At 41.5% G+C, this 14,930-nt stretch overlaps 1 long non-coding RNA gene across 1 annotated transcript; it reads left to right on the top strand.

The window, feature by feature from the left end:
* The first annotated feature begins 9,082 nt into the window (after positions 1-9,082).
* Positions 9,083-13,481, top strand: LOC125636166 (uncharacterized). The gene is made up of 4 exons (XR_007356492.2): positions 9,083-9,308; positions 10,673-10,839; positions 11,359-11,433; positions 13,307-13,481. It is a non-coding gene; the product is annotated as an uncharacterized LOC125636166 (long non-coding RNA).
* Positions 13,482-14,930: the final 1,449 nt, after the last annotated feature.

Below are 14,930 nucleotides of genomic sequence, written 5' to 3'. Positions count from 1 at the left end.
GCTTTATAGCGTAGCTTTAACTCGTCTTCAACAACTGCCTTTTGTTTTGGTGTGACATAGGGTAATCTTGATATATGCAGGTTTAACTAAGAGAGGAAAGACATTGGGGTAAAAAGGATTTTAAAAATTCCTGTATCTTTTAAAGAAATCTGACAATAACAAATAACTTATTTTAAGGTTTCAGAGTAACAGCCGTGTTAGTCTGTATTTGCAAAGAGAAAAGGAGTACTTGTGGCACCTTAGAGACTAACCAATTTATTTGAGCATAAGCTTTCGTGAGCTACAGCTCACTTCATCCGATGTAGCTCACGAAAGCTTATGCTCAAAAAAATTGGTTAGTCTCTAAGGTGCCACAAGTACTCCTTAACTTATTTTAAGGGAAAGTAAATACTTTAAAAAGGTCAGTTATGTATACTGTATAATCCAGAAAGAGTGGGTGAGTAACATATAGATTATTAAAGATACCTTATTTTCTTGTTCACTGTAAGTTTGAGTTTTCTGGGGGGTTTTTGGCTATAGGACAAGTAAGGTACACATGGGGTTTTGGCTGGAAAGTCTAACTCATGAGTCATACAAATGGGTAAACTGAGACACAGAGAAACCAAATAATTTGCTCAAAGTCATACAGTGAATCAATGGGAAAGTGTGGGAATAGAACCGGAGAGTCCTGACTTCCACTCTGACTGCTAGACAGTGCTGCCACCAGGAGAGGATTTAGACTTGTCATGATGTCAGCCTGATATCTTTTTATAATCAGCAAATTCCCCTTTAAAACAAAATCTCCTGGAAATCTTTCCAGTGCACACTTTTCCGTATTCAGTCCAGTTCTCACGTTGAAACATGGTGTTTTTTTGGTGGCAAATCAGACTGTTGGCTAGTGTCGATGGGTGTACAGCTATGGGCACAAAACATCTGGAAGTTGTAAATCCAGAGGGGGGAAAAAAGCTCTCCTCTTGTCCTATGTAATTAAAAGCTCTTAAAATTTTATAAGATACTCTGTTCTCCAGTTGGGCATTCATTCCTTGGAAGCAAAAGGCTTTTTTTTTTTTATGCTTTTTCATATCCCAGTGAGGTTGCATCTAAGTGACAATAATCCTTTCCCATTCATTCCTCTCCTTTGAATGTCCTTTCCACCAAATACCTTAAACTGTATATTTTTCTCACCATTGTAGTTACCAGGGTTTATCGTAAACTCCATTTGTTGTTTAATCTCTGCCTCTAATCTTGTAAGGCTGAGTTCTGAAAGCCCCTAGGACATCTTGATCCTTGCCACACCATTTTCAGTGAAATACATAATAGTTTATGGATGGGACTTGTAAAGCAAGAAAGACAACCACAAATTTGGATGCAAACATAACATTATATGGGTGGAAATACTGTGCCAGTGTTGGCTATTTTCTTTTTTAAAAGCTGGTCTTTTAAGAAAACTTGGGTGATTGATAGTCCTTTAATGCTCTAAACACTGACCAGCAAAAAGCATAAGGCTTACATTATTTCCATTAGCAAGATGGCATTAGTAAAAAGTAAAAACCAAGGTACAGTAGTAAACAAGGTTGTCAAAATATTGGAAAATTTTTAAAGGCCAGATCTACAGCTGGTATATCAGTACATGGCAGGGCACCTGGGACCTATGCATAGGTGACTCTGGAATCCCACAGATCTCTTGGGATCCACATGGTATGGGAGTGAGCGTCATGGACTATTCTGTAAGGACATGTGCCCTGCCCCAACCCCATTCCAAAGGATGCTGCTGCTGTTTTGTCCTGTGATAATCATATCAGGCCATACAGTTCGAGAGTGAATTCAGCAACCTGTACAGGCCCTTTTGTAAGGGCATGATATAAAGGGTCCAATCTGAAAAACGTGACTTTCCTTACAATGCAACATTCAAAAGCATGAGAGGTGACTGCTCCAGACACATCTTGCTCAGTGGATATATCTGAGTCCATCTCTATTGATTTTCATTTCTGCAGCGTGTCCCATCCACGGTCTTTTGATAGTGGATGTTGTTTTCTGAGAAGCTTTGATATAAGAAGATCTTTAACCTTTTGACCATTTCTTTCAGCTAATATTTCCCTTGATAGGATGTTAATACCCCAACCATTCTCATTCCAACCTGAGCTTCCGATCTTCCAGTTTGGGCAAGATCATCTGCTACCTCGCTCCTGTATGCACCAATGTGTGATGGAATTCACTGAAAAATCAGTTTATTGCCTTGTTTTAGAACCCTCTATTTATTTCTGCTCTGCTTATTTCTTGCAGTGCAGTGAAAACAGCTTTCAGTCTTGTTGGCTGGCTGGATCAGGGAGGAACTCTTCAGAAGATCCTTGTGTAGGTTTCCTCCCCAAAAACTCCCTTGGACAGGTGTTTCCACATGAGGGTGATCCAGCCATGGGCTTGCATCCTTGACCGCATGCTGATCAGATATTCTATCGAGTCTATCAGAACTAACTCAAATGCTGCATCTGTATATGAGTATGGTTCATATTTAGATGCAGTAGTCAAGTGCTACAAGGCCAATTTGACTGAAAAGAGATACCCCAAGGAATCTGAGCAGCATCAACACAGAGGTCCACCTCTGAAGCTGCTCAAGGTTTGGGATGGGAGAGAGTAAAGGAGAAGGGCTTAGTAACACCATCCTTTGAATTTGAAGAACAGAAGCAGGAAAAGGGGGTTCTACTGGTGTAAGTGGGGATTCTGGAGGCTCTGTAGCCCGGTGGGGGGCTCTGCAGGGATCTGCTGCCTAGAAGGGTGCTACTATTTCTCATCATCATCATCATGTTCCCAATAAACCTCTGGCGTTAGGAAACCAATGAAGATCCTGCACTCCTGTCTGTTTCTGGCAAGTCTTTCAATGGTTCCCCAGTTGTGTCTCAGGTTTTTCAGCAGTGCCCCACAAAAATCTCAATGTTTAACAAATTCTGTACCCCTTTTTCCTTTGTCAGCCCCTGCACTTTTCCTATGAGAAACCCATAATCCAAGGCTGCTTATGGAGACCGCATAGCCTGAAAAGTTGAGCCAGGGCATCTAGCTTCCTTTGGTGCAGCTGCTCTGCAATACAAAGGCCATGTCGACACGAGGGCACTACAGTGGTATAGCTTCAGCGTTGTAGCTATACCACTAAAAGTTGGTAATGCAGACTCAGACTCCCACAGCAGTAGGAACTCCGCCTCCCCGAGCGATGGCACTAGATCGACTGAATCATTCTTCCCTTGATCTAGCGGCATCTATGCCAGGGCTTAGGTTGGCATAGCTACGGCGCTCAGCATTGTGGATTTTTCACACACTGTGTCAACCTACATTTTCACTGTAGGTCAGGCCAAAGGAACATTTACTAGCCCACACAAATGAGGAGGCTTTAAACCACACACTACCTCTAAATGACTCTCTGGGTGTGAATACTTCATGGCTTCTTTAACTCCCTCTGTGCGCTATTTCAGTGGTGCTTATGCATCAGTGACGGCTCATATGCAAACCATTGGCACCTTTCACCATTACACTGTAATAATTGTGTCATCGCATGAATGGTTTACAAAAGTAGTTCTCCAGTCATCCCCCGTCCTGAATGTCTTGGCACTGGGATGTCTTTGCTACTGCGTTAACGCGGGTGCTTGGCACCACAGCCTGACTGGCTTTGTTTGCCTAGCCCAGGTGGAGAAGCCACACTGCAAAGCCATACCCAAGTTACACAAGAGCTGGTGCTGCTCTTACCCATGTGTGATGCTAAAACTTCTCGGGGCATTGTCCATTGTTTGTGCTGTGGTAAGCTGAGCTGCTCTGATTCTTTCCCAGTGAATTGTGGGAGAACTTATCTGTCCCGGGCACATAGGCGGAGTTGTGGGAAGGCATTGGAGGACTCCGAGCATAAAAGTGGTTTAGTCTGTGCACATGCTGCAAAGTGGGATGTATTAGCCACCTGAGTGAAAGCAGTACCCAAGCTTTAGCCTGCAGCCCCATACAGGTTGGATTAGTCTGGGTTGAAAGCACCACTGAACTCAGATGAGAGGTTTTCGTATGCGACCAGAAGGGACATTAGGAGCAACACCCGAGTAAGAGCTTGAGTTAACTCTCCAGTGAAGGTGTGACACAAGAGGCTACTGGAACAGCTGGCTGTGTAAGACTTGTGACGAGTATGTTTATCCAGAATATATCATCACTTTCTAAAACGTGTATTCATTTTGTTCTATTTTTAATTGTGTTAATTTTAATTAGGAGCAGGATTTCATTGTGTTGAGTCATTCTTCAAAAAATGTGAACTTCAGCTTTATATGCAGGATTAAAGATATCTGTATTCAGAGATTTAAGAACAATCAGAGTGAATTAATATTTGTGTAGGGAATAAGAAATAGCATTGGCAAAGCTTTTAAAAATTAATTAAAAATGTTTAAGTGTTTTTTATAGGTCATTTTAGTTGAATCACACTGAAGTAATGAACTATGATGAGCCAGGTTTTTAATATAAATCTGGAGCATTTGGGTATTTAAATTTTGTCCCACCTGAATATTCATTCATTCATTCCCCCGATTTTTGAAATACTTAATACTGCCTTTTATCCATACTGGGATATTCCTATTCTTGATTTTCATTGGTAGGGGATTTGATGCTATTCAGAAGACTGACTCAACTGCTATTTCAGACTGTGCATTAAATAATTACTGAATTTTTAAGACCGTGTGATTTTTGCCTCTTTCCCTTGGGTGTGCCTGATGCTACAATATTTTCCAAAATTTAAAAATGGAAAAAAAATTCCTAGTTTGCCACAAATCTGTCATGAATACAACTGGTACTAACTGAAATTGTTGCCATTTCTGGAGACACCAAGGACAATTAAAACTCTCTTATTTGGTGGTCAGGGTTGACAGGAAGCAAGTGCACAGTTTGGATTGCTGCTGCTTATGACAAACCTATTATGTCAACAAATGGAAGGCTTCAGCCTTCAAGACTGCTAGTGCTGCATCTTTCTTGAGCCCTACACTCAGTTTAAACATTTATTTATACAAGAAATATTAAAAAAAAAAAACCAAACTCCATACATGATTTTTTTTGACAGCTGAGAAATTGAAGTACATGAATAAGCCAGATGCTCAGCTGCTGTAAAATTGTGAAACGAAGAATACTGCATCCAAAACGTTTACCGGGGAAATGTAAATAAGCATAATTTGGTCAGGTCACCATCCTTACTTTTGCAACAACAAAAAAATCCTTGGGATCTGTTGTATTTGTGTGTACTCGCAATCACCCACAGTCGGCAGCAACAATGAACTCTTTTATTTTGTTTTGTCCAAAACAGAAAAAGTACAGATGAACTGCCTGCTAGCAAGGAGGAAGCTGAAGTGAACCCTGAGCAAATCCCTTCCTCTGTAGACGACAGCTCATGGGTACTAACAATAGCACTCCTGGTGCTCATGTTCACCGAGATAAAACTATAGCACCCCTAATGCATACATAACAGGATGTTTAATGACCACAAAAGTAGCTTATGATGATGTATTTTCCAAAATTCAGCAGCACATCCAACAGTACAGTGACCCTTAGTGCCATGTTGCCTTATTACTATTGCAGAGGGAAGAGTCTGACTGAATCAACAAGAGCATTTTATGCAGCACCGTGAGTTTTCCTTGACTGCCTCCTTCCCAAGGAAAGTGCAGCACCTCAGCTTGTGAGATCGAAGGAGTGCACAACCCAAGTGACTGCAAGTGACCAACCATAAAAAAATCAAGTTACCAGGAATATCGCCTCAGCCATGAAGAAGATAACTGTTTGTAGGCCTAAGTATACTGAAAGTGTGCTTTCAGGTTAGGGGAGATACTGAGAACATGATATTAAGCAAAATAAAAGCGCTGCCTGTGAGCAGTGCTGTTTTCTTTTAAGAAATTGGCCTGCAATACTGAATGCTAAGACTTGCAGGTGAGAAGAGACAATGCAGTTGGGTCCAGATTCCTGAGCTTTTATTCTTTTTGATAAATAATTCCATATATTTAGACAGTAGCTACCTCTGCACTAAATACCATGCCCAGGCCCATTCCATCAGATGGATGGCTCACAGGAATTGTTATTCATCTACTGCGGTTTTTATCTGGAATGATATTCACATGCGCAAATTAAGCATGTACTAATAAGCAAAACACACAAACATATTACTAATAAAAAATGTTGTAGATATGGCTGCAATTTGGTTGTGTAAGAGAAAGGTGGAATTATGTGGGCCATGAGAAGTGAGGTGATTTGAGGAGAGGTACAGGTGAGTGTAGATGGGGTACTGAATGACTCATTTGTTTGTTTCCTTGGTTTTCACAGTTTACCTTGGTTGGACAGCAGTCTAGCAATCCAAAGCTGACAAAGTCTTTCCATCTGGATATTTAGGACTTGATGCTGTTCCTCTTGAAGTAAATGACACAGTTCAGTTTACTTCTAGGAGTGCAGGATTGGCCTTTAGTAGTGTGTATTGTACTGTGTACTTAGTCATTGGAATTTACAGATTTTCAGATGAAGAGCAATCACTTAAAAAAAAGTGTAGCCTTGCTTTACATAGTTTTGATGTTCTGAAAATGGCGCCAATACCTATGCAAAGATTTCCTCTTGATTTCTGCTTCATGCAAACTGTAATTCTATCAGGTCTTTCTAAAGTAAAAGAATGCAATGTGCACCCAAGATCAGAGTTGCTTGTATGACCTACCCAAATTCTAAAATACTGCATTTTCTCTCTCTAGCTCAGAATGCAGATTTTGCAGGTGGGTGCCACAACCAGAGATCCAAACCTATTACTCATGTGCTCTTCTTTAAAATGATTCTATATCACTAGTCTCACCATTCAAAAAAATGTTCATTTTATTAACAGAGTAAGTTATGTAACTAGCAGTGCAGGAAAGCAATACAGAACGTCTGCTAAGCATACTGAAATTACAAATATATTTGTCAGTGCAATGAGTTAATGACCTCTTTTACACTGACTTATTGACCTACCACACACTGCCACTGAGGGATTGTTAAAGCAGCCGTTATCATATATGATACTCGATGGATGAATTGCACTTTGACATGTTTATATTAAGCACGTGATTTTTTTTCAAAACTGATGATGTTTCTCTGCTGTCCTGAAGATATTTTATGCACAGTATTATACCTTGTAAGTATAGAGAGACAGATTCATGGGGTACATTCCAGCTGCTTTGTGCCTCTCCACTATTGACCACGTTAGGATTTTGTTGAACTCTACCTTCTGAGCCACACGACTCTTTGGCCCAAATTAAGTAGTGACATAAATTGTCTGTTTTACCACCCCCCCCACAGGGGCAGAACGATGTGATTGTGGCAGGTTTGTAAGAGAATGTCAGCTTCTGAGTAAGGGCTTGTCAACACGTGGAATTGGGAATAGCTGTTCCAGAAAAACTCCATATGTGGGCACTCTTATTCCAGAATTGGAGTGCCTTTTTCTGAATTTATTTAATTTGTGGAAGTGGATTAAGTGAAATCAGCAAAGGCAGTCTTATTTCAGAATAAGGTGTTCACACTTGGAATTATTCAGGAATACCTATTCCACTTTCAGTTCATACCGTACCTTTGTTCCAGAATAACTTTTATGTGTAGACACTCTAGAGTGGCCAGGTGCCCAGTTTTCGACCGCAAAATCCAGTCAAAAGCCCTTTTCAACCGGACACCCAAAGTCCAGTTCCTGCAGGTGGGGGAGGCACCGAGTCATCACCCACTCCAGCCCCTATTCAGCTGGGGCTGCCTTCTACCTTCATCAGGTGGCTGCAGCTTCCAGCTCTGGCTCTGCAGGCAAGTCCCTCCTGACCCATGCAGGGATGGGGAGGACAGGGGAAGAGCAATGAGCGATGCGGGGAGGGGTAAAGAGGAGCTAATGGGGGGTGGAGCCTCCAGAGGAAGGGGCAGGAGTGGGGCCTCGGAAAAGAGTTAGGGCAGGAATGAGGCCTAGGGACAGGGGTGGGGCCTGCGGGGCACAAGGTGGAGCACGGCCTCATGGAGAAGAGGCGGGGCGGGGAGGTTCCGGCACTCCTGCTGGAGTGTCCAGTTTTTATATATTACAAAATTGGCAACCCTAAAACAATCCCTTACATCAATTTGCACCGACATACAGTTGTTTACTCTGATTTGAAGTACTGATATGCAATAGGCACCATCAAGTATCACCTCTGAATTTATAAATCCAATTTTTATGTGGCTAACTGTAAATATTTGGCAAATGCTGTGTAAGACAACTGCAGAAAATAATATTATGGGCAGGCTTTCCAAGCAATGTATTGTTGTGTTTTATTATTTGTGCTGCAGTAGTGCCATAAGGCACCAGCCATAGTGTGTTAGGCAGTATGTGTATATCACAAAAGATGTTCCCTGCCCCCAAATTGATTACAATCTAAGAATAAGATGAGAGACAGGATGTGTATTCAATAAACTGATGTTGGGAGCATGAGGTAACAGTGACATGAGTACAATCAACATGACAAACAGCAGTTGAAGCATATTGTCTGGATAAACATTTTAGGCACAGAATGATATGCTCACAGTGTGTCCATTTGGTAAAGACAAATGCCACAGTGGTAAGAACAAGTCCAGTAATGGTGTATTCAGTACTGGTATGCATGTAGGCATATGATCCTCTGTTTTTTGAAATTCTGGTCGTAAAATCACATCACTGAAATAGGTTAACAAATGTAGATATTTTTTCTCTCCCTTTAAAAGATGGGAAGTAGGGACCAGCTAGTTCAGAAGCCATGTCACCTGTGAATTAAACAAGACGCAGAGCCATTAGGAATTCAACCTGAGGTTCAAATCCTTTGACGTTGAGGATCCAGGCCAATATATATTGCTTTTTCCAATGCACAATACACTCTCTTTAATTAATCACCAGTTGCTGTCATGTCATTTATGCAGTATTATAAAGCAATGTTTGTGGGTTGAAAAGCTGAGGCCTTACTTAGTCTTTAGGTCTCTCACTAAATTCCTTCACAAGGCAAAAATGGAGTGAAGACCTCAGTAATTTTTTCCTGTCTGTAATACTCTGCAAGGAGATTGAAAATAATTTTCCATTTGACAAACTTTGTTTTTTTTTCTCCGCAGTGAAATTGGAATGAACATCATGGATTTTGTTTCAGGACCACAACTTCAGCTGAAATAATACTTTATCTTGCCAAAGCACATTTGCTTGTGCAGTGCACCTGCTTCATCAGCGATGTCAGCACAGCTCTGAAATCGTGATTTCCAGATAAATGCTGCTGCAGAACCAGTAGCGGGACCAGAAAATATAGGGCCAAGTGCGCCTCTCATGTTAGAAAACCATAGAAACCACAGTAAGCACTAACTGGGTGAGATAACTGGGGTAATATCTAACAGAATGTCCCCTTATGGAGGTGGTATGAGCAGTGTTACATATGGGCCCGAGGGTGTTGCCAGCAAGTTGCAGAGGCACCAAGAAGCTGTTAGAAATCTCTTTCCCAATCCTGCAGACCTCCTGGTATCTGTGTATTTCAGCGCCCAGTGAGAATTTCTGGGGTCTGACCTACTTGTTCATTGAATGGTTGAATCACAGTCTGATGTGTGTGCATACATGTGAGCACACACATATGTGCAATAAATATATATCTGCTCCATCCAAAAAACTACATTAAAAGTAATGTTTAGGTCCCAAAGTAAAGCACTCAAAAATTAGGAAATGCCAGAATTATGACAGTCTTTAGTTGCATGTTCACATACTAATTTTTTTCTAGGACTCCTGCCTCAATATTTCTTTTTATCCTCTTTTATCTAAGGTGTGGGCCTTGAGTGCTGTTTACTGCACACCATTCAAAACCTGTACCAAACACAAAATTAATAATTTCCTCGTGGGCATTTCTATGGTGTTTCTCCATAGTATTTGACTGCTTCACAGACATTTATCTTCACTATACCCTGGTGAATTGAAGCCTGAAATCATCAAAAGTGTCCACTAACTTTGGATGCCTAACTTAAGAGACCTAGGGAACCTGATTTTCCTGAGTACCTAGCATTTTTATACATTTGAAACACAACTCCAGTTGATTCAGTTGCAGTTGTAAGCACTCAGCCCTTCTGTAAATCTGTCCCCACACGTCTCCTGTTGGGCACCCAGAAAACGAGGAACACTTAATTAATGGTCACTTGTGAATAGTTTGGTTTAAGTGGATTGCCCAGCTTCTTACAGGAACTCTGTGACAAAAGTAGGGATTTAATTCTGGCATTTCTTAACTTTTGAGTGTTTGACAATGTAACCTTAATGTTAAGTTATTGGAGGTTTTTTGTATGTAATTCCTAATTCAGACAACAAAACAAAACAGAAATTCTATTCTGTGGAACCATATTGTTGACCCTCAACTTGGGTCATCAGCATGGTTTGAACCTTTAGTAATGGAGTAACTAACAGTTGTAGTAGTTTGGTTATGTGGAGCAGGAAAGATTTGGAAGTGTGAATTATCTAGCAAAAGGGTCTTCTTTTTTCCTTATTTTCAACATCTTCCACAATTGCACCTGTCTTGAAGCTTGGCAGAATTGCTACATTTCAGGTGACACAAAAATCTTTCAAAACCAAATTGTTTGTGGAACAAATTCAGAGACATGTTCCTCCAAAATATTTGATTGCTGTGACATAGCTCTCCTTTCTCTCTGTAACTTACATGTGCTTATTCTTTCCTATTGTTAGATTTTTCAGCTCCATGACCGTGGAAGAAGTATGGGTGGATCCCTGGGCCTCCAGTGTGCTCCATGAAGGCACAGGATTCTGTACAGAATTTCTTGCAGGATAAGTGCCTAAGTCTTGATATTCAAACTTCACATCAGTGCTTTGTACCTAGCATGTTGTTTCCAATGGTAATTTATTTCAGCTGCTGAATTTTTATGTAGTGTCAAAGTGTCATTTATTACAAAGTGATATTTATCTTTACTAGGAAATAGGACACTTTTTAAATGTATCTTCCCTTATCAGGGAATTTGTTTCTATAATAATTTAACTGCAAAGTAGTCATTGATTCGTTCCATGAATATTCCTTAGCGGACATAAATGAAATACTAAGAAATGATCATCCGGTATGAGCTGTGCTGCAAAATACTTGCAATTTTTGGGAAGCATTTTCCAGCTGCTTTTACTCAACAGCATTGATTAGAGATCACAAAGTGCATGCCTGGCTGGCTAGAAATAATATTTAACATATCATTTGTTTCAGAAACCATCTTGCAGTAAGAATAATGAGGTGTGATGCCTCTAGAAATGGATGTACCAGCTATATTGTGCCTATCATGTCTTATTTCATCATGTGGAAGTGTCATGAAATAATAGTAATAAGCTGAGGAAAGAGGAACTTTTTACCAAGCTTCTGTCTCTTCTTTCAGGAGGGGCAGTTCTGTACAGTGATGAATTTCTGGCCAGCTCTTCAAATCCTTTCTGTTAGTACATGGTGATACAAGGTAGAAAGATTTGTCCTGCTGTTTATTTCACCTGCTCATGTATTAAAGACATTTCCTATCTTAAGCTGACATGAGCAAGTTCTGCCCCTATACAAATATTGACACATTTTAACACAACAGTGGAGATTAGTCTGGGACTCTGGAAATTGCTTAAGGCTGAGGTTTCTTTTCAGGAGGTCTGTTGTCTCTTTCCATTTAAAAAAAAAGGAGGGAAGTTGATAAATGTTTGTAATTTTAGCTGTTACTCTGCACCTTGAGAGCTTCGATGGGTCAAAAAGGGAAAAAAATGGAAATAATGGCTTGATGCCCTCGACGGTAAGGAGCTCTCTGCTCCCATCTGTTGGTAAATAGGCAGAAGAACAGCCACAAAGCTGCTTCACCTGCATAAACTAGTTCCCCAGAATTCTAGATGAATGGAAGTTCCTAAGGGTAAGGAACTCTCTTCCCTCCTCTGTTGGTGAACCAGGTGAAATACGGCTACAGAGAGGGCTTTGTTTGCATAAGCTTTCTACCCTGAATTCCTCTAGTGACACTTTGGGAGCCACCATAACTGTACACAAACTCAGAATTGGTTGCATGGTGGAACTGAACTGAGGGGAAATGAAGTGTGTATCCCTGGTTGCAAGAAGTCTGTTCAAGGGTCCTATACACGATTGTCCCATTTGCTGGAGCTCCTGTGCTGTTGAGAGAGTCTCACAGTGAGAGACGATGCAAAGAGAGGACTTTGTGATGGTTGGTGATGCAGTGGTAGGGTGGCTCCTTGATAGGGTACAATGCAGAGAGGGCTCTTCACTGAAGCCACAGAAGGCCACAATAGAGCTTTGAGTGAACTCTGGTGAGGCCTCTCCTATGCAGCCACTAAATAAAGCTGAAATCACTAGAGCTGGGCTAGATGGTGGAGTCTCAGGACCAGACCAAACAGCACTTCCCAGAGGTCTGGAGACAGGCGTTCCTGGATGCACATCAGGACCCTGACTATGCTACTCACTGACACCAAACTGTGAATGGAGTTTAGTGGATGGGGAAGGAGAAAGTGACATCGTAAAAGGACATTTGCCTATTGGATGTACGCACTGGCGGGTGGGGAACAGAGCTAACAGACTCCTTCTAGAGTTACCTTGGGGGAGTGATTTACTTACATTCATTGAAATATGTGTAACGATCTGTACCTCGGGGGAACACCCAGCACCCCCATGTTCATCCTTTTAATACGATTGTGTGGTATCTAATGCAAAGTTTGTCACGTTGGGTGTCTTCGGAAGGCTCATGATGCACTGAGCATTGTTGTTATAGTAATCATTGTTATAGTAATGTTATAGGTTGTAATGTCATGTATATAGTTATGAGCAATGTTCCCTCTAATTTTTGACAGGCCATGTGCGCAAAACATTTCTTCTGTGCAAATTTTTGACAGGTCGTGTGTGCAAATTTTTGTGCTTCTGTACAAATTTTTGTGCATGCAGTGTTTCACCATGTGCACGGGGTTTAGGATCTGTGTGCGAACACACATGCGCACAGCTTAGAGGGAACAATGGTTATGAGGCTGAGAATGTGTCCTCATGGCTTAAAGCAAGCCCAGGCAAAAACTCTCCAGACGCAGAGGGGCAGTTCACACCTTATCAGGACATGTATGGGACAAACCCAGCCCAGACTCTGACAGGAACAAAGAACACTGGCCTATGCAACAACAAAGGATCTGTGGACTCTTGAGTGAGTCACCCCCTTCCTTTGGTCAGTTTGGGACTGGGATGAGGTAATGCTCACCAGACTCTGAAGGGGGGGGGGGCAGGCAAAGCCAAGAGGGAAGAAAGGACATGATAAAAAGGAAAGATGTTTGCCATGCTCTTTCTCTCTTTTCCACCTACATCTATAGACGCAGCACCAAGCGACTGAAGCACTGATCAAAGGGGAGAGCCTGGCTGAAGCACAATCCGCCACCCTGTGATGAGAAGCATCTAAGTTTGTAAGGGCACTGAAAGTGTTAAGATCAGCTTAGAATGTGTTTTGCTTTTATTTCATTTGACCAAATCTGACTTGTTATGCTTTGACTTACGATCATTTAAAATCTACTTTTGTAGCTAATAAATCTTTTTGTTTATTCTACCTGAAGCAGAGTGTTTGGTTTGAAGAGACTCCCCTTGGGATAACAAGGCTGGTACATATATGGAGTTCTTCAATTTAACAAAGAAATTGATAAGTTTGCAGCGTCCAGCAGGCATAACTGGACGCTGCAAGACAGAGGTTCCTAAGGTTGTGTCTGGGACTGGAGATATTGGCTAGTGTCATTTGGTTGCGCAGTCCAAGCAGCAGCTGGCCAAAAGTGCTCACTCACATAGCCGGGAGCAGCTTACATGATAGAGGCTGTGCATGAACAGCCTGGGAGTGGGGGTTCTCACAGCACAGCAGGGTAAAGCTGGCACCCAGAGTCAAGGAGTGGAGTGACCTAGCAGATCACCAGTCCAGATAACACCAAAGGGGAATGTCACAATATGTTGTTGCTGTTTTCCCAAGTTGATGTTGTGTTTCCTTTCCCTACTAATTTAGTTCCCCTTGTTTCATACACGGACTCAGTGCTTATGAGTTGGAAAGTGTTGTCTTATAAGTATACTTGGTAAGGTATTTAGTGATCCCAAAAATTCTGGGTTGTAGTTTGAGCCAGTGGTGTTTCTTTGTTCTTTATTTGAACTGGTCCTGTTACTGCTGACAACACCCAGAAGAAGGGCGACATATATGATTCAAGAAAAAGATGCTATATTGGCTTTGAACTAGTTATTTTTTCATTTTGTTGCTTGTTAGTTGATCTTTTAGACTTGTGGCAAATCTGTCATAGGTCTGATCCAGCATGGCAATTTCTATGCTCCTAATGTCCATTTAGTCCATTATTCTGTATCGATAGGTCTCATCCTGATCTGTAATAGTTAGTGATTGGCTTAAGTCCTGAACCATAAGGTTTAATAGCCCTTCAAAAATGTATGTTATAGTAAATTGTGATAACTCTGGATATTTTTAATCGATAAAGATGTCCAGTCCCTTTTTGTTTTCTTACTAAATTCTTGGCCTCAATGGGTATGTCTACACTGCATAGCAAACCCAGGCTCAGACTCAAGAGTAAGCCCCATCCCCAACCATGCACGCACAAAGCCGTCTGACTCATGCCAGAAAACTCAAGACTTGGGCCTGTGTCTTCACCGAGGGATATAGATTTGAGCCCAAGTCCCAGTGTGGCGCAGGTCCAATCGCATTCATTTTGCAGCATGAACGCAGCTGAAGCCTGGATCATCAGGCTTGTGTGTGGAGAGCCTGCCAACACTATCGCACGATCCCCTAGGTCTGTGTTTCCTGACCCTTCTACCCCAAACTTCCCAGCCAATGCCCAGGAACTGGAAACAATCTCCTGGTTCAAATTTAGCAGCTCAGAATTTCCATGCAGACTACTCAACTGTAAGCACAGTTAACCCAATGTGTTAGCTATGGCCAGAATAATGAAGAAGCTATAC

The sequence above is a fragment of the Caretta caretta genome, chromosome 4 (genome assembly GCF_965140235.1).
Source record: "Caretta caretta isolate rCarCar2 chromosome 4, rCarCar1.hap1, whole genome shotgun sequence".
Taxonomy (NCBI): domain Eukaryota; kingdom Metazoa; phylum Chordata; order Testudines; family Cheloniidae; genus Caretta; species Caretta caretta.
Note: the sequence above shows the minus strand (reverse complement) of the source record. Positions and strands in the feature narration are given on the sequence as shown.